At 46.6% G+C, this 14,247-nt stretch overlaps 48 non-coding genes and 23 pseudogenes across 48 annotated transcripts; all 71 read left to right on the plus strand.

The window, feature by feature from the left end:
• The first annotated feature begins 68 nt into the window (after positions 1-68).
• LOC144417575 (5S ribosomal RNA) lies at positions 69-187 on the plus strand (annotated as a pseudogene).
• An 85-nt stretch (positions 188-272) lies between these two features.
• On the plus strand, positions 273-391 carry LOC144417007 (5S ribosomal RNA). The gene has a single exon (XR_013472899.1). It is a non-coding gene; the product is annotated as a 5S ribosomal RNA (ribosomal RNA).
• Positions 392-472: 81 nt separating this feature from the next.
• LOC144414723 (5S ribosomal RNA) lies at positions 473-591 on the plus strand. Its single transcript, XR_013470613.1, has one exon. It is a non-coding gene; the product is annotated as a 5S ribosomal RNA (ribosomal RNA).
• Positions 592-672: 81 nt separating this feature from the next.
• Positions 673-791, plus strand: LOC144415410 (5S ribosomal RNA). Its single transcript, XR_013471302.1, has one exon. It is a non-coding gene; the product is annotated as a 5S ribosomal RNA (ribosomal RNA).
• Positions 792-872: 81 nt separating this feature from the next.
• On the plus strand, positions 873-990 carry LOC144412527 (5S ribosomal RNA; annotated as a pseudogene).
• An 81-nt stretch (positions 991-1,071) lies between these two features.
• Positions 1,072-1,190, plus strand: LOC144416758 (5S ribosomal RNA). The gene has a single exon (XR_013472651.1). It is a non-coding gene; the product is annotated as a 5S ribosomal RNA (ribosomal RNA).
• An 81-nt stretch (positions 1,191-1,271) lies between these two features.
• LOC144415026 (5S ribosomal RNA) lies at positions 1,272-1,390 on the plus strand. Its single transcript, XR_013470918.1, has one exon. It is a non-coding gene; the product is annotated as a 5S ribosomal RNA (ribosomal RNA).
• Positions 1,391-1,471: 81 nt separating this feature from the next.
• Positions 1,472-1,590, plus strand: LOC144417289 (5S ribosomal RNA). Its single transcript, XR_013473182.1, has one exon. It is a non-coding gene; the product is annotated as a 5S ribosomal RNA (ribosomal RNA).
• An 81-nt stretch (positions 1,591-1,671) lies between these two features.
• LOC144417300 (5S ribosomal RNA) lies at positions 1,672-1,790 on the plus strand. The gene has a single exon (XR_013473193.1). It is a non-coding gene; the product is annotated as a 5S ribosomal RNA (ribosomal RNA).
• Positions 1,791-1,871: 81 nt separating this feature from the next.
• Positions 1,872-1,990, plus strand: LOC144417586 (5S ribosomal RNA; annotated as a pseudogene).
• An 81-nt stretch (positions 1,991-2,071) lies between these two features.
• On the plus strand, positions 2,072-2,190 carry LOC144414725 (5S ribosomal RNA). The gene has a single exon (XR_013470615.1). It is a non-coding gene; the product is annotated as a 5S ribosomal RNA (ribosomal RNA).
• Positions 2,191-2,271: 81 nt separating this feature from the next.
• Positions 2,272-2,390, plus strand: LOC144416940 (5S ribosomal RNA). Its single transcript, XR_013472832.1, has one exon. It is a non-coding gene; the product is annotated as a 5S ribosomal RNA (ribosomal RNA).
• An 81-nt stretch (positions 2,391-2,471) lies between these two features.
• Positions 2,472-2,590, plus strand: LOC144417058 (5S ribosomal RNA). The gene has a single exon (XR_013472950.1). It is a non-coding gene; the product is annotated as a 5S ribosomal RNA (ribosomal RNA).
• Positions 2,591-2,671: 81 nt separating this feature from the next.
• LOC144412243 (5S ribosomal RNA) lies at positions 2,672-2,789 on the plus strand (annotated as a pseudogene).
• Positions 2,790-2,870: 81 nt separating this feature from the next.
• On the plus strand, positions 2,871-2,989 carry LOC144416966 (5S ribosomal RNA). Its single transcript, XR_013472858.1, has one exon. It is a non-coding gene; the product is annotated as a 5S ribosomal RNA (ribosomal RNA).
• Positions 2,990-3,070: 81 nt separating this feature from the next.
• Positions 3,071-3,189, plus strand: LOC144417576 (5S ribosomal RNA; annotated as a pseudogene).
• An 85-nt stretch (positions 3,190-3,274) lies between these two features.
• Positions 3,275-3,393, plus strand: LOC144417008 (5S ribosomal RNA). Its single transcript, XR_013472900.1, has one exon. It is a non-coding gene; the product is annotated as a 5S ribosomal RNA (ribosomal RNA).
• Positions 3,394-3,474: 81 nt separating this feature from the next.
• LOC144414726 (5S ribosomal RNA) lies at positions 3,475-3,593 on the plus strand. The gene has a single exon (XR_013470616.1). It is a non-coding gene; the product is annotated as a 5S ribosomal RNA (ribosomal RNA).
• Positions 3,594-3,674: 81 nt separating this feature from the next.
• Positions 3,675-3,793, plus strand: LOC144415411 (5S ribosomal RNA). The gene has a single exon (XR_013471303.1). It is a non-coding gene; the product is annotated as a 5S ribosomal RNA (ribosomal RNA).
• Positions 3,794-3,874: 81 nt separating this feature from the next.
• LOC144412528 (5S ribosomal RNA) lies at positions 3,875-3,992 on the plus strand (annotated as a pseudogene).
• An 81-nt stretch (positions 3,993-4,073) lies between these two features.
• On the plus strand, positions 4,074-4,192 carry LOC144416759 (5S ribosomal RNA). Its single transcript, XR_013472652.1, has one exon. It is a non-coding gene; the product is annotated as a 5S ribosomal RNA (ribosomal RNA).
• An 81-nt stretch (positions 4,193-4,273) lies between these two features.
• Positions 4,274-4,392, plus strand: LOC144415037 (5S ribosomal RNA). The gene has a single exon (XR_013470929.1). It is a non-coding gene; the product is annotated as a 5S ribosomal RNA (ribosomal RNA).
• An 81-nt stretch (positions 4,393-4,473) lies between these two features.
• On the plus strand, positions 4,474-4,592 carry LOC144417311 (5S ribosomal RNA). Its single transcript, XR_013473205.1, has one exon. It is a non-coding gene; the product is annotated as a 5S ribosomal RNA (ribosomal RNA).
• Positions 4,593-4,673: 81 nt separating this feature from the next.
• LOC144417322 (5S ribosomal RNA) lies at positions 4,674-4,792 on the plus strand. Its single transcript, XR_013473216.1, has one exon. It is a non-coding gene; the product is annotated as a 5S ribosomal RNA (ribosomal RNA).
• Positions 4,793-4,873: 81 nt separating this feature from the next.
• LOC144417587 (5S ribosomal RNA) lies at positions 4,874-4,992 on the plus strand (annotated as a pseudogene).
• Positions 4,993-5,073: 81 nt separating this feature from the next.
• LOC144414727 (5S ribosomal RNA) lies at positions 5,074-5,192 on the plus strand. Its single transcript, XR_013470617.1, has one exon. It is a non-coding gene; the product is annotated as a 5S ribosomal RNA (ribosomal RNA).
• An 81-nt stretch (positions 5,193-5,273) lies between these two features.
• On the plus strand, positions 5,274-5,392 carry LOC144417333 (5S ribosomal RNA). The gene has a single exon (XR_013473227.1). It is a non-coding gene; the product is annotated as a 5S ribosomal RNA (ribosomal RNA).
• An 81-nt stretch (positions 5,393-5,473) lies between these two features.
• On the plus strand, positions 5,474-5,592 carry LOC144416791 (5S ribosomal RNA). Its single transcript, XR_013472684.1, has one exon. It is a non-coding gene; the product is annotated as a 5S ribosomal RNA (ribosomal RNA).
• Positions 5,593-5,673: 81 nt separating this feature from the next.
• LOC144418120 (5S ribosomal RNA) lies at positions 5,674-5,791 on the plus strand (annotated as a pseudogene).
• An 81-nt stretch (positions 5,792-5,872) lies between these two features.
• Positions 5,873-5,991, plus strand: LOC144412181 (5S ribosomal RNA; annotated as a pseudogene).
• Positions 5,992-6,072: 81 nt separating this feature from the next.
• LOC144417480 (5S ribosomal RNA) lies at positions 6,073-6,191 on the plus strand (annotated as a pseudogene).
• Positions 6,192-6,272: 81 nt separating this feature from the next.
• Positions 6,273-6,390, plus strand: LOC144412454 (5S ribosomal RNA; annotated as a pseudogene).
• An 81-nt stretch (positions 6,391-6,471) lies between these two features.
• On the plus strand, positions 6,472-6,590 carry LOC144416760 (5S ribosomal RNA). The gene has a single exon (XR_013472653.1). It is a non-coding gene; the product is annotated as a 5S ribosomal RNA (ribosomal RNA).
• An 81-nt stretch (positions 6,591-6,671) lies between these two features.
• LOC144418093 (5S ribosomal RNA) lies at positions 6,672-6,790 on the plus strand (annotated as a pseudogene).
• Positions 6,791-6,875: 85 nt separating this feature from the next.
• On the plus strand, positions 6,876-6,994 carry LOC144417010 (5S ribosomal RNA). Its single transcript, XR_013472902.1, has one exon. It is a non-coding gene; the product is annotated as a 5S ribosomal RNA (ribosomal RNA).
• An 81-nt stretch (positions 6,995-7,075) lies between these two features.
• On the plus strand, positions 7,076-7,194 carry LOC144415429 (5S ribosomal RNA). Its single transcript, XR_013471321.1, has one exon. It is a non-coding gene; the product is annotated as a 5S ribosomal RNA (ribosomal RNA).
• An 81-nt stretch (positions 7,195-7,275) lies between these two features.
• Positions 7,276-7,394, plus strand: LOC144417277 (5S ribosomal RNA). The gene has a single exon (XR_013473170.1). It is a non-coding gene; the product is annotated as a 5S ribosomal RNA (ribosomal RNA).
• Positions 7,395-7,475: 81 nt separating this feature from the next.
• On the plus strand, positions 7,476-7,593 carry LOC144418121 (5S ribosomal RNA; annotated as a pseudogene).
• Positions 7,594-7,674: 81 nt separating this feature from the next.
• Positions 7,675-7,793, plus strand: LOC144417348 (5S ribosomal RNA). The gene has a single exon (XR_013473241.1). It is a non-coding gene; the product is annotated as a 5S ribosomal RNA (ribosomal RNA).
• Positions 7,794-7,874: 81 nt separating this feature from the next.
• LOC144417577 (5S ribosomal RNA) lies at positions 7,875-7,993 on the plus strand (annotated as a pseudogene).
• An 85-nt stretch (positions 7,994-8,078) lies between these two features.
• LOC144417011 (5S ribosomal RNA) lies at positions 8,079-8,197 on the plus strand. Its single transcript, XR_013472903.1, has one exon. It is a non-coding gene; the product is annotated as a 5S ribosomal RNA (ribosomal RNA).
• An 81-nt stretch (positions 8,198-8,278) lies between these two features.
• On the plus strand, positions 8,279-8,397 carry LOC144414728 (5S ribosomal RNA). Its single transcript, XR_013470618.1, has one exon. It is a non-coding gene; the product is annotated as a 5S ribosomal RNA (ribosomal RNA).
• Positions 8,398-8,478: 81 nt separating this feature from the next.
• Positions 8,479-8,596, plus strand: LOC144418122 (5S ribosomal RNA; annotated as a pseudogene).
• An 81-nt stretch (positions 8,597-8,677) lies between these two features.
• On the plus strand, positions 8,678-8,796 carry LOC144417349 (5S ribosomal RNA). The gene has a single exon (XR_013473242.1). It is a non-coding gene; the product is annotated as a 5S ribosomal RNA (ribosomal RNA).
• An 81-nt stretch (positions 8,797-8,877) lies between these two features.
• Positions 8,878-8,996, plus strand: LOC144417579 (5S ribosomal RNA; annotated as a pseudogene).
• An 85-nt stretch (positions 8,997-9,081) lies between these two features.
• Positions 9,082-9,200, plus strand: LOC144417012 (5S ribosomal RNA). Its single transcript, XR_013472904.1, has one exon. It is a non-coding gene; the product is annotated as a 5S ribosomal RNA (ribosomal RNA).
• An 81-nt stretch (positions 9,201-9,281) lies between these two features.
• LOC144414729 (5S ribosomal RNA) lies at positions 9,282-9,400 on the plus strand. Its single transcript, XR_013470619.1, has one exon. It is a non-coding gene; the product is annotated as a 5S ribosomal RNA (ribosomal RNA).
• An 81-nt stretch (positions 9,401-9,481) lies between these two features.
• Positions 9,482-9,600, plus strand: LOC144414963 (5S ribosomal RNA). The gene has a single exon (XR_013470855.1). It is a non-coding gene; the product is annotated as a 5S ribosomal RNA (ribosomal RNA).
• An 81-nt stretch (positions 9,601-9,681) lies between these two features.
• LOC144413761 (5S ribosomal RNA) lies at positions 9,682-9,800 on the plus strand. Its single transcript, XR_013469652.1, has one exon. It is a non-coding gene; the product is annotated as a 5S ribosomal RNA (ribosomal RNA).
• An 81-nt stretch (positions 9,801-9,881) lies between these two features.
• On the plus strand, positions 9,882-10,000 carry LOC144417344 (5S ribosomal RNA). Its single transcript, XR_013473238.1, has one exon. It is a non-coding gene; the product is annotated as a 5S ribosomal RNA (ribosomal RNA).
• An 81-nt stretch (positions 10,001-10,081) lies between these two features.
• Positions 10,082-10,200, plus strand: LOC144418387 (5S ribosomal RNA; annotated as a pseudogene).
• Positions 10,201-10,281: 81 nt separating this feature from the next.
• Positions 10,282-10,400, plus strand: LOC144415393 (5S ribosomal RNA). Its single transcript, XR_013471285.1, has one exon. It is a non-coding gene; the product is annotated as a 5S ribosomal RNA (ribosomal RNA).
• An 81-nt stretch (positions 10,401-10,481) lies between these two features.
• Positions 10,482-10,600, plus strand: LOC144415048 (5S ribosomal RNA). Its single transcript, XR_013470940.1, has one exon. It is a non-coding gene; the product is annotated as a 5S ribosomal RNA (ribosomal RNA).
• An 81-nt stretch (positions 10,601-10,681) lies between these two features.
• LOC144412312 (5S ribosomal RNA) lies at positions 10,682-10,790 on the plus strand (annotated as a pseudogene).
• An 81-nt stretch (positions 10,791-10,871) lies between these two features.
• On the plus strand, positions 10,872-10,990 carry LOC144415147 (5S ribosomal RNA). Its single transcript, XR_013471039.1, has one exon. It is a non-coding gene; the product is annotated as a 5S ribosomal RNA (ribosomal RNA).
• An 81-nt stretch (positions 10,991-11,071) lies between these two features.
• Positions 11,072-11,190, plus strand: LOC144417356 (5S ribosomal RNA). Its single transcript, XR_013473249.1, has one exon. It is a non-coding gene; the product is annotated as a 5S ribosomal RNA (ribosomal RNA).
• An 81-nt stretch (positions 11,191-11,271) lies between these two features.
• LOC144415059 (5S ribosomal RNA) lies at positions 11,272-11,390 on the plus strand. The gene has a single exon (XR_013470951.1). It is a non-coding gene; the product is annotated as a 5S ribosomal RNA (ribosomal RNA).
• An 81-nt stretch (positions 11,391-11,471) lies between these two features.
• LOC144412909 (5S ribosomal RNA) lies at positions 11,472-11,580 on the plus strand (annotated as a pseudogene).
• An 81-nt stretch (positions 11,581-11,661) lies between these two features.
• LOC144415149 (5S ribosomal RNA) lies at positions 11,662-11,780 on the plus strand. The gene has a single exon (XR_013471041.1). It is a non-coding gene; the product is annotated as a 5S ribosomal RNA (ribosomal RNA).
• Positions 11,781-11,861: 81 nt separating this feature from the next.
• LOC144416881 (5S ribosomal RNA) lies at positions 11,862-11,980 on the plus strand. Its single transcript, XR_013472774.1, has one exon. It is a non-coding gene; the product is annotated as a 5S ribosomal RNA (ribosomal RNA).
• An 81-nt stretch (positions 11,981-12,061) lies between these two features.
• On the plus strand, positions 12,062-12,180 carry LOC144417980 (5S ribosomal RNA; annotated as a pseudogene).
• Positions 12,181-12,261: 81 nt separating this feature from the next.
• LOC144415623 (5S ribosomal RNA) lies at positions 12,262-12,380 on the plus strand. The gene has a single exon (XR_013471515.1). It is a non-coding gene; the product is annotated as a 5S ribosomal RNA (ribosomal RNA).
• Positions 12,381-12,461: 81 nt separating this feature from the next.
• Positions 12,462-12,580, plus strand: LOC144417368 (5S ribosomal RNA). Its single transcript, XR_013473261.1, has one exon. It is a non-coding gene; the product is annotated as a 5S ribosomal RNA (ribosomal RNA).
• Positions 12,581-12,661: 81 nt separating this feature from the next.
• LOC144414730 (5S ribosomal RNA) lies at positions 12,662-12,780 on the plus strand. Its single transcript, XR_013470620.1, has one exon. It is a non-coding gene; the product is annotated as a 5S ribosomal RNA (ribosomal RNA).
• An 81-nt stretch (positions 12,781-12,861) lies between these two features.
• On the plus strand, positions 12,862-12,980 carry LOC144414964 (5S ribosomal RNA). Its single transcript, XR_013470856.1, has one exon. It is a non-coding gene; the product is annotated as a 5S ribosomal RNA (ribosomal RNA).
• Positions 12,981-13,061: 81 nt separating this feature from the next.
• On the plus strand, positions 13,062-13,180 carry LOC144417379 (5S ribosomal RNA). Its single transcript, XR_013473272.1, has one exon. It is a non-coding gene; the product is annotated as a 5S ribosomal RNA (ribosomal RNA).
• Positions 13,181-13,261: 81 nt separating this feature from the next.
• Positions 13,262-13,380, plus strand: LOC144417390 (5S ribosomal RNA). Its single transcript, XR_013473283.1, has one exon. It is a non-coding gene; the product is annotated as a 5S ribosomal RNA (ribosomal RNA).
• Positions 13,381-13,461: 81 nt separating this feature from the next.
• On the plus strand, positions 13,462-13,580 carry LOC144414531 (5S ribosomal RNA). The gene has a single exon (XR_013470421.1). It is a non-coding gene; the product is annotated as a 5S ribosomal RNA (ribosomal RNA).
• Positions 13,581-13,661: 81 nt separating this feature from the next.
• On the plus strand, positions 13,662-13,780 carry LOC144418388 (5S ribosomal RNA; annotated as a pseudogene).
• An 81-nt stretch (positions 13,781-13,861) lies between these two features.
• LOC144412705 (5S ribosomal RNA) lies at positions 13,862-13,970 on the plus strand (annotated as a pseudogene).
• Positions 13,971-14,051: 81 nt separating this feature from the next.
• On the plus strand, positions 14,052-14,170 carry LOC144418390 (5S ribosomal RNA; annotated as a pseudogene).
• Positions 14,171-14,247: the final 77 nt, after the last annotated feature.

Consider the following 14,247-nt stretch of genomic DNA (forward strand, 5'->3'; position numbering starts at 1 on the left):
TCATTCGATTTTGCTCTGTTTTCCAACAACTGCAAAATACAAATAGCCGAATAGACTACTACTTTATCGCCTACAACCATACCACGTTGAATGCACCCGATCTCGTTCGATCTCGGAAGTTACGAAATGTCGGGCTCGGTTAGTACTTGCATGGGTGACCGGCTGGGAATACCGAGTGTCGTAGGCTTTTTTTTCGTCGCCGTTCCATTCGTTTTTTCTCTGTTTTCTAACAACTGCAAAATACAAATAGCAGAACAGACTACTACTTTATCGACTACAACCATACCACGTTGAATGCACCCGATCTCGTTCGATCTCGGAAGTTAAGCAATGTCGGGCTCGGTTAGTACTTGCATGGGTGACCGGCTGGAAATACCGAGTGTCGTAGGCTTTTCGTCGCCGCTTCATTCGATTTTGCTCTGTTTTCCAACAACTGCAAAATACAAATAGCCGAATAGACTACTACTTTATCGCCTACAACCATACCACGTTGAATGCACCCGATCTCGTTCGATCTCGGAAGTTAAGCAATGTCGGGCTCGGTTAGTACTTGCATGGGTGACCGGCTGGGAATATCGAGTGTCGTAGGCTTTTCGTCGCCGTTTCATTCGATTTTGCTCTGTTTTCCAACAACTGCGAAATACAAATAGCCGAATAGACTACTACTTTATCGCCTACAACCATACCACGTTGAATGCACCCGATCTCGTTTGATCTCGGAAGTTAAGCAATGTCGGGCTCGGTTAGTACTTGCATGGGTGACCGGCTGCGAATACCGAGTGTCGTAGGCTTTTCGTCGCCGTTTCATTCGATTTTGCTCTGTTTTCCAACAACTGCGAAATACAAATAGCCGAATAGACTACTACTTTATTGCCTACAACCATACCACGTTGAATGCACCCGATCTCGTCGATCTTGGAAGTTAAGCAATGTCGGGTTCGGTTAGTACTTGCATGGGTGACCGGCTGGGAATACCGTGTGTCGTAAGCTTTTCGTCGTCGTTTCATTCGATTTTGCTGTGTTTTCTAACAACTGCGAAATACAAATAGCCGAATAGACTACTACTTCATCGCCTACAACCATACCACGTTGAATGCTCCCGATCTTGTTCGATCTCGGAAGTTAAGCAATGTCGGGCTTGATTAGTACTTGCATGGGTGACCGGCTGGGAATACCGAGTGTCGTAGGCTTTTCCTCGCCGTTTCATTCGATTTTGCTCTGTTTTCCAACAACTGCAAAATACAAATAGCCGAATAGACTACTACTTTATCGCCTACAACCATACCACGTTGAATGCACCCGATCTCGTTCGATCTCGGAAGTTAAGCAATGTCGGGCTCGGTTAGTACTTGCATGGGTGACCGGCTGGGAATACCGAGTGTCGTAGGCCTTTTGTCGCCGTTTCATTCGATTTTGCTCTGTTTTCCAACAACTGCGAAATACAAATAGCCGAATAGACTACTACTTTATCGCCTACAACCATACCACGTTGAATGCACCCGATCTCGTTCGATCTCGGAAGTTAAGCAATGTCGGGCTCGGTTAGTACTTGCATGGGTGACCGGCTGGGAATACCGAGTGTCGTAGGCTTCTCGTCGCCGTTTCATTCGATTTTGCTCAGTTTTCCAACAACTGCAAAATACAAATAGCCGAATAGACTACTACTTTATCGCCTACAACCATACCACGTTGAATGCACCCGATCTCGTTCGATCTCGGAAGTTAAGCAATGTCGGGCTCGGTTAGTACTTGCATGGGTGACCGGCTGGGAATACCGAGTGTCGTAGGCTTTTCGTCGCCGTTTCATTCGATTTTGCTCTGTTTTCCAACAACTGCGAAAAACAAATAGCCAAATAGACTACTACTTTATCGCCTACAACCATACCACGTTGAATGCATCCGATCTCGTTCGATCTCGGAAGTTAAGCAATGTCGGGCTCGGTTAGTACTTGCATTGGTGACCGGCTGGGAATACCGAGTGTCGTAGGCTTTTCGTCGCCGTTTCATTCGATTTTGCTCTGTTTTCCAACAACTGCGAAATACAAATAGCCGAATAGACTACTACTTTATCGCCTACAACCATACCACGTTGAATGCACCCGATCTCGTTCGATCTCGGAAGTTAAGCAATGTCGGGCTCGGTTAGTACTTGCATGGGTGACCGGCTGGGAATATCGAGTGTCGTAGGCTTTTCGTCGCCGTTTCATTCGATTTTGCTCTGTTTTCCAACAACTGCGAAATACAAATAGCCGAATAGACTACTACTTTATCGCCTACAACCATACCACGTTGAATGCACCCGATCTCGTTCGATCTCGGAAGTTAAGCAATGTCGGGCTCGGTTAGTACTTGCATGGGTGACCGGCTGGGAATACCGACTGTCGTAGGCTTTTCGTCGCCGTTTCATTCGATTTTGCTCTGTTTTCCAACAACTGCGAAATACAAATAGCCGAATAGACTACTACTTTATCGCCTACAACCATACCACGGTGAATGCACCCGATCTCGTTCGATTTCGGAAGTTAAGCAATGTCGGGCTCGGTTAGTACTTGCATGGGTGACCGGCTGGGAATACCGAGTGTCGTAGGCTTTTCGTCGCCGTTTCATTCGATTTTGCTCTGTTTTCCAACAACTGCGAAATACAAATAGCCGAATAGACTACTACTTTATTGCCTACAACCATACCACGTTGAATGCACCCGATCTCGTCGATCTCGGAAGTTAAGCAATGTCGGGTTCGGTTATTACTTGCATGGGTGACCGGCTGGGAATACCGAGTGTCGTAAGCTTTTCGTCGTCGTTTCATTCGATTTTGCTGTGTTTTCTAACAACTGCGAAATACAAATAGCCGAATAGACTACTACTTCATCGCCTACAACCATACCACGTTGAATGCTCCCGATCTTGTTTGATCTCGGAAGTTAAGCAATGTCGGGCTTGATTAGTACTTGCATGGGTGACCGGCTGGGAATACCGAGTGTCGTAGGCTTTTCCTCGCCGTTTCATTCGATTTTGCTCTGTTTTCCAACAACTGCAAAATACAAATAGCCGAATAGACTACTACTTTATCGCCTACAACCATACCACGTTGAATGCACCCGATCTCGTTCGATCTCGGAAGTTACGAAATGTCGGGCTCGGTTAGTACTTGCATGGGTGACCGGCTGGGAATACCGAGTGTCGTAGGCTTTTTTTTCGTCGCCGTTCCATTCGTTTTTTCTCTGTTTTCTAACAACTGCAAAATACAAATAGCAGAACAGACTACTACTTTATCGACTACAACCATACCACGTTGAATGCACCCGATCTCGTTCGATCTCGGAAGTTAAGCAATGTCGGGCTCGGTTAGTACTTGCATGGGTGACCGGCTGGAAATACCGAGTGTCGTAGGCTTTTCGTCGCCGCTTCATTCGATTTTGCTCTGTTTTCCAACAACTGCAAAATACAAATAGCCGAATAGACTACTACTTTATCGCCTACAACCATACCACGTTGAATGCACCCGATCTCGTTCGATCTCGGAAGTTAAGCAATGTCGGGCTCGGTTAGTACTTGCATGGGTGACCGGCTGGGAATATCGAGTGTCGTAGGCTTTTCGTCGCCGTTTCATTCGATTTTGCTCTGTTTTCCAACAACTGCGAAATACAAATAGCCGAATAGACTACTACTTTATCGCCTACAACCATACCACGTTGAATGCACCCGATCTCGTTTGATCTCGGAAGTTAAGCAATGTCGGGCTCGGTTAGTACTTGCATGGGTGACCGGCTGCGAATACCGAGTGTCGTAGGCTTTTCGTCGCCGTTTCATTCGATTTTGCTCTGTTTTCCAACAACTGCGAAATACAAATAGCCGAATAGACTACTACTTTATTGCCTACAACCATACCACGTTGAATGCACCCGATCTCGTCGATCTTGGAAGTTAAGCAATGTCGGGTTCGGTTAGTACTTGCATGGGTGACCGGCTGGGAATACCGTGTGTCGTAAGCTTTTCGTCGTCGTTTCATTCGATTTTGCTGTGTTTTCTAACAACTGCGAAATACAAATAGCCGAATAGACTACTACTTCATCGCCTACAACCATACCACGTTGAATGCTCCCGATCTTGTTCGATCTCGGAAGTTAAGCAATGTCGGGCTTGATTAGTACTTGCATGGGTGACCGGCTGGGAATACCGAGTGTCGTAGGCTTTTCCTCGCCGTTTCATTCGATTTTGCTCTGTTTTCCAACAACTGCAAAATACAAATAGCCGAATAGACTACTACTTTATCGCCTACAACCATACCACGTTGAATGCACCCGATCTCGTTCGATCTCGGAAGTTAAGCAATGTCGGGCTCGGTTAGTACTTGCATGGGTGACCGGCTGGGAATACCGAGTGTCGTAGGCCTTTTGTCGCCGTTTCATTCGATTTTGCTCTGTTTTCCAACAACTGCGAAATACAAATAGCCGAATAGACTACTACTTTATCGCCTACAACCATACCACGTTGAATGCACCCGATCTCGTTCGATCTCGGAAGTTAAGCAATGTCGGGCTCGGTTAGTACTTGCATGGGTGACCGGCTGGGAATACCGAGTGTCGTAGGCTTCTCGTCGCCGTTTCATTCGATTTTGCTCAGTTTTCCAACAACTGCGAAATACAAATAGCCGAATAGACTACTACTTTATCGCCTACAACCATACCACGTTGAATGCACCCGATCTCGTTCGATCTCGGAAGTTAAGCAATGTCGGGCTCGGTTAGTACTTGCATGGGTGACCGGCTGGGAATACCGAGTGTCGTAGGCTTTTCGTCGCCGTTTCATTCGATTTTGCTCTGTTTTCCAACAACTGCGAAAAACAAATAGCCAAATAGACTACTACTTTATCGCCTACAACCATACCACGTTGAATGCATCCGATCTCGTTCGATCTCGGAAGTTAAGCAATGTCGGGCTCGGTTAGTACTTGCATTGGTGACCGGCTGGGAATACCGAGTGTCGTAGGCTTTTCGTCGCCGTTTCATTCGATTTTGCTCTGTTTTCCAACAACTGCGAAATACAAATAGCCGAATAGACTACTACTTTATCGCCTACAACCATACCACGTTGAATGCACCCGATCTCGTTCGATCTCGGAAGTTAAGCAATGTCGGGCTCGGTTAGTACTTGCATGGGTGACCGGCTGGGAATATCGAGTGTCGTAGGCTTTTCGTCGCCGTTTCATTCGATTTTGCTCTGTTTTCCAACAACTGCGAAATACAAATAGCCGAATAGACTACTACTTTATCGCCTACAACCATACCACGTTGAATGCACCCGATCTCGTTCGATCTCGGAAGTTAAGCAATGTCGGGCTCGGTTAGTACTTGCATGGGTGACCGGCTGGGAATACCGAGTGTCGTAGGCTTTTCGTCGCCGTTTCATTCGATTTTGCTCTGTTTTCCAACAACTGCGAAAAACAAATAGCCGAATAGACTACTACTTTATCGCCTACAACCATACCACGTTGAATGCACCCGATCTCGTTCGATCTCGGAAGTTAAGCAATGTCGGGCTCGGTTAGTACTTGCATTGGTGACCGGCTGGGAATACCGAGTGTCGTAGGCTTTTCGTCGCCGTTTCAATCGATTTTGCTCTGTTTTCCAACAACTGCGAAATACAAATAGCCGAATAGACTACTACTTTATCGCCTACAACCATACCACGTTGAATGCACCCGATCTCGTCGATCTCGGAAGTTAAGCAATGTCGGGTTCGGTTAGTACTTGCATGGGTGACCGGCTGGGAATACCGAGTGTCGTAAGCTTTTCGTCGTCGTTTCATTCGATTTTGCTGTGTTTTCTAACAACTGCAAAATACAAATAGCCGAATAGACTACTACTTCATCGCCTACAACCATACCACGTTGAATGCTCCCGATCTTGTTCGATCTCGGAAATTAAGCAATGTCGGGCTTGGTTAGTACTTGCATGGGTGACCGGCTGGGAATACCGACTGTCGTAGGCTTTTCGTCGCCGTTTCATTCGATTTTGCTCTGTTTTCCAACAACTGCGAAATACAAATAGCCGAATAGACTACTACTTTATCGCCTGCAACCATACCACGGTGAATGCACCCGATCTCGTTCGATTTCGGAAGTTAAGCAATGTCGGGCTCGGTTAGTACTTGCATGGGTGACCGGCTGGGAATACCGAGTGTCGTAGGCTTTTCGTCGCCGTTTCAATCGATTTTGCTCTGTTTTCCAACAACTGCGAAATACAAATAGCCGAATAGACTACTACTTTATTGCCTACAACCATAACACGTTGAATGCACCCGATCTCGTCGATCTCGGAAGTTAAGCAATGTCGGGTTCGGTTAGTACTTGCATGGGTGACCGGCTGGGAATACCGAGTGTCGTAAGCTTTTCGTCGTCGTTTCATTCGATTTTGCTGTGTTTTCTAACAACTGCAAAATACAAATAGCCGAATAGACTACTACTTCATCGCCTACAACCATACCACGTTGAATGCTCCCGATCTTGTTCGATCTCGGAAGTTAAGCAATGTCGGGCTTGATTAGTACTTGCATGGGTGACCGGCTGGGAATACCGAGTGTCGTAGGCTTTTCCTCGCCGTTTCATTCGATTTTGCTCTGTTTTCCAACAACTGCAAAATACAAATAGCCGAATAGACTACTACTTTATCGCCTACAACCATACCACGTTGAATGCACCCGATCTCGTTCGATCTCGGAAGTTACGAAATGTCGGGCTCGGTTAGTACTTGCATGGGTGACCGGCTGGGAATACCGAGTGTCGTTGGCTTTTTTTTCGTCGCCGTTCCATTCGTTTTTTCTCTGTTTTCTAACAACTGCAAAATACAAATAGCAGAACAGACTACTACTTTATCGACTACAACCATACCACGTTGAATGCACCCGATCTCGTTCGATCTCGGAAGTTAAGCAATGTCGGGCTCGGTTAGTACTTGCATGGGTGACCGGCTGGAAATACCGAGTGTCGTAGGCTTTTCGTCGCCGCTTCATTCGATTTTGCTCTGTTTTCCAACAACTGCAAAATACAAATAGCCGAATAGACTACTACTTTATCGCCTATAACCATACCACGTTGAATGCACCCGATCTCGTTCGATCTCGGAAGTTAAGCAATGTCGGGCTCGGTTAGTACTTGCATGGGTGACCGGCTGGGAATATCGAGTGTCGTAGGCTTTTCGTCGCCGTTTCATTCGATTTTGCTCTGTTTTCCAACAACTGCGAAATACAAATAGCCGAATAGACTACTACTTTATCGCCTACAACCATACCACGTTGAATGCACCCGATCTCGTTCGATCTCGGAAGTTAAGCAATGTCGTGCTCGGTTAGTACTTGCATGGGTGACCGGCTGCGAATACCGAGTGTCGTAGGCTTTTCGTCGCCGTTTCATTCGATTTTGCTCTGTTTTCCAACAACTGCGAAATACAAATAGCCGAATAGACTACTACTTTATTGCCTACAACCATACCACGTTGAATGCACCCGATCTCGTCGATCTCGGAAGTTAAGCAATGTCGGGTTCGGTTAGTACTTGCATGGGTGACCGGCTGGGAATACCGAGTGTCGTAAGCTTTTCGTCGTCGTTTCATTCGATTTTGCTGTGTTTTCTAACAACTGCGAAATACAAATAGCCGAATAGACTACTACTTCATCGCCTACAACAATACCACGTTGAATGCTCCCGATCTTGTTCGATCTCGGAAGTTAAGCAATGTCGGGCTTGATTAGTACTTGCATGGGTGACCGGCTGGGAATACCGAGTGTCGTAGGCTTTTCCTCGCCGTTTCATTCGATTTTGCTCTGTTTTCCAACAACTGCAAAATACAAATAGCCGAATAGACTACTACTTTATCGCCTACAACCATACCACGTTGAATGCACCCGATCTCGTTCGATCTCGGAAGTTACGAAATGTCGGGCTCGGTTAGTACTTGCATGGGTGACCGGCTGGGAATACCGAGTGTCGTAGGCTTTTTTTTCGTCGCCGTTCCATTCGTTTTTTCTCTGTTTTCTAACAACTGCAAAATACAAATAGCAGAACAGACTACTACTTTATCGACTACAACCATACCACGTTGAATGCACCCGATCTCGTTCGATCTCGGAAGTTAAGCAATGTCGGGCTCGGTTAGTACTTGCATGGGTGACCGGCTGGAAATACCGAGTGTCGTAGGCTTTTCGTCGCCGCTTCATTCGATTTTGCTCTGTTTTCCAACAACTGCAAAATACAAATAGCCGAATAGACTACTACTTTATCGCCTACAACCATACCACGTTGAATGCACCCGATCTCGTTCGATCTCGGAAGTTAAGCAATGTCGGGCTCGGTTAGTACTTGCATGGGTGACCGGCTGGGAATATCGAGTGTCGTAGGCTTTTCGTCGCCGTTTCATTCGATTTTGCTCTGTTTTCCAACAACTGCGAAATACAAATAGCCGAATAGACTACTACTTTATCGCCTACAACCATACCACGTTGAATGCACCCGATCTCGTCGATCTCGGAAGTTAAGCAATGTCGGGTTCGGTTAGTACTTGCATGGGTGACCGGCTGGGAATACCGAGTGTCGTAAGCTTTTCGTCGTCGTTTCATTCGATTTTGCTGTGTTTTCTAACAACTGCGAAATACAAATAGCCGAATAGACTACTACTTCATCGCCTACAACAATACCACGTTGAATGCTCCCGATCTTGTTCGATCTCGGAAGTTAAGCAATGTCGGGCTTGATTAGTACTTGCATGGGTGACCGGCTGGGAATACCGAGTGTCGTAGGCTTTTCCTCGCCGTTTCATTCGATTTTGCTCTGTTTTCCAACAACTGCAAAATACAAATAGCCGAATAGACTACTACTTTATCGCCTACAACCATACCACGTTGAATGCACCCGATCTCGTTCGATCTCGGAAGTTACGAAATGTCGGGCTCGGTTAGTACTTGCATGGGTGACCGGCTGGGAATACCGAGTGTCGTAGGCTTTTTTTTCGTCGCCGTTCCATTCGTTTTTTCTCTGTTTTCTAACAACTGCAAAATACAAATAGCAGAACAGACTACTACTTTATCGACTACAACCATACCACGTTGAATGCACCCGATCTCGTTCGATCTCGGAAGTTAAGCAATGTCGGGCTCGGTTAGTACTTGCATGGGTGACCGGCTGGAAATACCGAGTGTCGTAGGCTTTTCGTCGCCGCTTCATTCGATTTTGCTCTGTTTTCCAACAACTGCAAAATACAAATAGCCGAATAGACTACTACTTTATCGCCTACAACCATACCACGTTGAATGCACCCGATCTCGTTCGATCTCGGAAGTTAAGCAATGTCGGGCTCGGTTAGTACTTGCATGGGTGACCGGCTGGGAATATCGAGTGTCGTAGGCTTTTCGTCGCCGTTTCATTCGATTTTGCACTGTTTTCCAACAACTGCGAAATACAAATAGCCGAATAGACTACTACTTTATCGCCTACAACCATACCACGTTGAATGCACCCGATCTCGTTCGATCTCGGAAGTTAAGCAATGTCGGGCTCGGTTAGTACTTGCATGGGTGACCGGCTGCGAATACCGAGTGTCGTAGGCTTTTCGTCGCCGTTTCATTCGATATTGCTCTGTTTTCCAACAACTGCGAAATACAAATAGCCGAATAGACTACTACTTTATCGCCTACAACCATACCACGTTGAATGCACCCGATCTCGTTCGATCTCGGAAGTTAAGCAATGTCGGGCTAGGTTAGTACTTGCATGGGTGACCGGCTGGGAATACCGAGTGTCGTAGGCTTCTCGTCGCCGTTTCATTCGATTTTGCTCTGTTTTCCAACAACTGCGAAATACAAATAGCCGAATAGACTACTACTTTATCGCCTACAACCATACCACGTTGAATGCACCCGATCTCGTTCGATCTCGGAAGTTAAGCAATGTCGGGCTCGGTTAGTACTTGCATGGGTGACCGGCTGGGAATACCGAGTGTCGTAGGCTTTTTGTCGCTGTTTTATTCGATTTTGCTCTGTTTTTCAACAACTGCGAAATACAAATAGCCGAATAGACTACTACTTTATCGCCTACAACCATACCACGTTGAATGCACCCGTTATCGTTCGTTCTCGGAAGTTAAGCAATGTCGGGCTCGGTTAGTACTTGCATGGGTGACCGGCTGGGAATACCGAGTGTCGTAGGCTTTTCGTCGCCGTTTCATTCGATTTTGCTCTGTTTTCCAACAACTGCGAAATACAAATAGCCGAATAGACTACTACTTTATCGCCTACAACCATACCACGTTGAATGCACCCGATCTCGTTCGATCTCGGAAGTTAATCAATGTCGGGCTCGGTTAGTACTTGCATGGGTGACCGGCTGGGAATACCGAGTGTCGTAGGCTTTTTGTCGCCGTTTCATTCGATTTTGCTCTGTTTTCCAACAACTGCGAAATACAAATAGCCGAATAGACTACTACTTTATCGCCTACAACCATACCACGTTGAATGCACCCGATCTCGTTCGATCTCGGAAGTTAAGCAATGTCGGGCTCGGTTAGTACTTGCATGGGTGACCGGCTGGGAATACCGAGTGTCGTAGGCCTTTTGTCGCCGTTTCATTCGATTTTGCTCTGTTTTCCAACAACTGCGAAATACAAATAGCCGAATAGACTACTACTTTATCGCCTACAACCATACCACGTTGAATGCACTCGATCTCGGAAGTTAAGCAATGTCGGGCTCGGTTAGTACTTGCATGGGTGACCGGCTGGGAATACCGAGTGTCGTAGGCTTTTTGTCGCCGTTTCATTCGATTTTTCTCTGTTTTCCAACAACTGCGAAATACAAATAGCCGAATAGACTACTACTTTATCGCCTACAACCATACCACGTTGAATGCACCCGATCTCGTTCGATCTTGGAAGTTAAGCAATGTCGGGCTCGGTTAGTACTTGCATGGGTGACCGGCTGGGAATACCGAGTGTCGTAGGCCTTTTGTCGCCGTTTCATTCGATTTTGCTCTGTTTTCCAACAACTGCGAAATACAAATAGCCGAATAGACTACTACTTTATCGCCTACAACCATACCACGTTGAATGCACCCGATCTCGTTCGATCTCGGAAGTTAAGCAATGTCGGGCTCGGTTAGTACTTGCATGGGTGACCGGCTGGGAATACCGAGTGTCGTAGGCTTCTCGTCGCCGTTTCATTCGATTTTGCTCTGTTTTCCAACAACTGCGAAATACAAATAGCCGAATAGACTACTACTTTATCGCCTACAACCATACCACGTTGAATGCACCCGATCTCGTTCGATCTCGGAAGTTAAGCAATGTCGGGCTCGGTTAGTACTTGCATGGGTGACCGGCTGGGAATACCGAGTGTCGTAGGCCTTTTGTCGCCGTTTCATTCGATTTTGCTCTGTTTTCCAACAACTGCGAAATACAAATAGCCGAATAGACTACTACTTTATCGCCTACAACCATACCACGTTGAATGCACTCGATCTCGGAAGTTAAGCAATTTCGGGCTCGGTTAGTACTTGCATGGGTGACCGGCTGGGAATACCGAGTGTCGTAGGCTTTTTGTCGCCGTTTCATTCGATTTTGCTCTGTTTTCCAACAACTGCGAAATACAAATAGCCGAATAGACTACTACTTTATCGCCTACAACCATACCACGTTGAATGCACCCGATCTCGTTCGATCTTGGAAGTTAAGCAATGTCGGGCTCGGTTAGTACTTGCATGGGTGACCGGCTGGGAATACCGAGTGTCGTAGGCCTTTTGTCGCCGTTTCATTCGATTTTGCTCTGTTTTCCAACAACTGCGAAATACAAATAGCCGAATAGACTACTACTTTATCGCCTACAACCATACCGCGTTGAATGCACCCGATCTCGCTCGATCTCGGAAGTCAAGCAATGTCGGGCTCGGTTAGTACTTGCATGGGTGACCGGCTGGGAATACCGAGTGTCGTAGGCTTTTCGTCGCCTTTTCATTCGATTTTGCTCTGTTTTCCAACAACTGCGAAATACAAATAGCCGAATAGACTACTACTTTATCGCCTACAACCATACCACGTTGAATGCACCCGATCTCGTTCGATCCCGGAAGTTAAGCAATGTCGGGCTCGGTTAGTACTTGCATTGGTGACCGGCTGGGAATACCGAGTGTCGTAGGCTTCTCGTCGCCGTTTCATTCGATTTTGCTCTGTTTTCCAACAACTGCGAAATACAAATAGCCGAATAGACTACTACTTTATCGCCTACAACCATACCACGTTGAATGCACCCGATCTCGTTCGATTTCGGAAGTTAAGCAATGTCGGGCTCGGTTAGTACTTGCATGGGTGACCGGCTGGGAATACCGAGTGTCGTAGGCTTCTCGTCGCCGTTTCATTCGATTTTGCTCTGTTTTCCAACAACTGCGAAATACAAATAGCCGAATAGACTACTACTTTATCGCCTACAACCATACCACGTTGAATGCACCCGATCTCGTTCGATCTCGGAAGTTAAGCAATGTCGGGCTCGGTTAGTACTTGCATGGGTGACCGGCTGGGAATACCGAGTGTCGTAGGCTTTTCGTCGCCGTTTCATTCGATTTTGCTCTGTTTTCCAACAACTGCGAAATACAAATAGCCGAATAGACTACTACTTTATCGCCTACAACCATACCACGTTGAATGCACCCGATCTCGTTCGATCTCGGAAGTTAAGCAATGTCGGGCTCGGTTAGTACTTGCATGGGTGACCGGCTGGGAATATCGAGTGTCGTAGGCTTTTCGTCGCCGTTTCATTCGATTTTGCTCTGTTTTCCAACAACTGCGAAATACAAATAGCCGAATAGACTACTACTTTATCGCCTACAACCATACCACGTTGAATGCACCCGATCTCGTTCGATCTCGGAAGTTAAGCAATGTCGGGCTCGGTTAGTACTTGCATGGGTGACCGGCTGCGAATACCGAGTGTCGTAGGCTTTTCGTCGCCGTTTCATTCGATTTTGCTCTGTTTTCCAACAACTGCGAAATACAAATAGCCGAATAGACTACTACTTTATCGCCTACAACCATACCACGTTGAATGCACCCGATCTCGTTCGATCTCGGAAGTTAAGCAATGTCGGGCTCGGTTAGTACTTGCATGGGTGACCGGCTGGGAATACCGAGTGTCGTAGGCTTTTTGTCGCCGTTTCATTCGATTTTGCTCTGTTTTCCAACAACTGCGAAATACAAATAGCCGAATAGACTACTACTTTATCGCCTACAACCATACCACGTTGAATGCACCCGATCTCGTTCGATCTCGGAAGTTAAGCAATGTCGGGCTCGGTTAGTACTTGCATGGGTGACCGGCTGGGAATACCGAGTGTCGTAGGCTTCTCGTCGCCGTTTCATTCGATTTTGCTCTGTTTTCCAACAACTGCGAAATACAAATAGCCGAATAGACTACTACTTTATCGCCTACAACCATACCACGTTGAATGCACCCGATCTCGTTCGATCTCGGAAGTTAAGCAATGTCGGGCTCGGTTAGTACTCGCATGGGTGACCGGCTGGGAATACCGAGTGTCGTAGGCTTTTTGTCGCCTTTTTATTCGATTTTGCTCTGTTTTCCAACAACTGCGAAATACAAATAGCCGAATAGACTACTACTTTATCGCCTACAACCATACCACGTTGAATGCACCCGTTATCGTTCGTTCTCGGAAGTTAAGCAATGTCGGGCTCGGTTAGTACTTGCATGGGTGACCGGCTGGGAATACCGAGTGTCGTAGGCTTTTCGTCGCCGTTTCATTCGATTTTGCTCTGTTTTCCAACAACTGCGAAATACAAATAGCCGAATAGACTACTACTTTATCGCCTACAACCATACCACGTTGAATGCACTCGATCTCGGAAGTAAAGCAATGTCGGGCTCGGTTAGTACTTGCATGGGTGACCGGCTGGGAATACCGAGTGTCGTAGGCTTTTTGTCGCCGTTTCATTCGATTTTGCTCTGTTTTCCAACAACTGCGAAATACAAATAGCCGAATAGACTACTACTTTATCGCCTACAACCATACCACGTTGAATGCACCCGTTATCGTTCGTTCTCGGAAGTTAAGCAATGTCGGGCTCGGTTAGTACTTGCATGGGTGACCGGCTGGGAATACCGAGTGTCGTAGGCTTTTCGTCGCCGTTTCATTCGATTTTGCTCTGTTTTCCAACAACTGCGAAATACAAATAGCCGAATAGACTACTACTT

This window comes from Styela clava, chromosome 15 (assembly GCF_964204865.1).
Source record: "Styela clava chromosome 15, kaStyClav1.hap1.2, whole genome shotgun sequence".
Lineage (NCBI taxonomy): Eukaryota > Metazoa > Chordata > Ascidiacea > Stolidobranchia > Styelidae > Styela > Styela clava.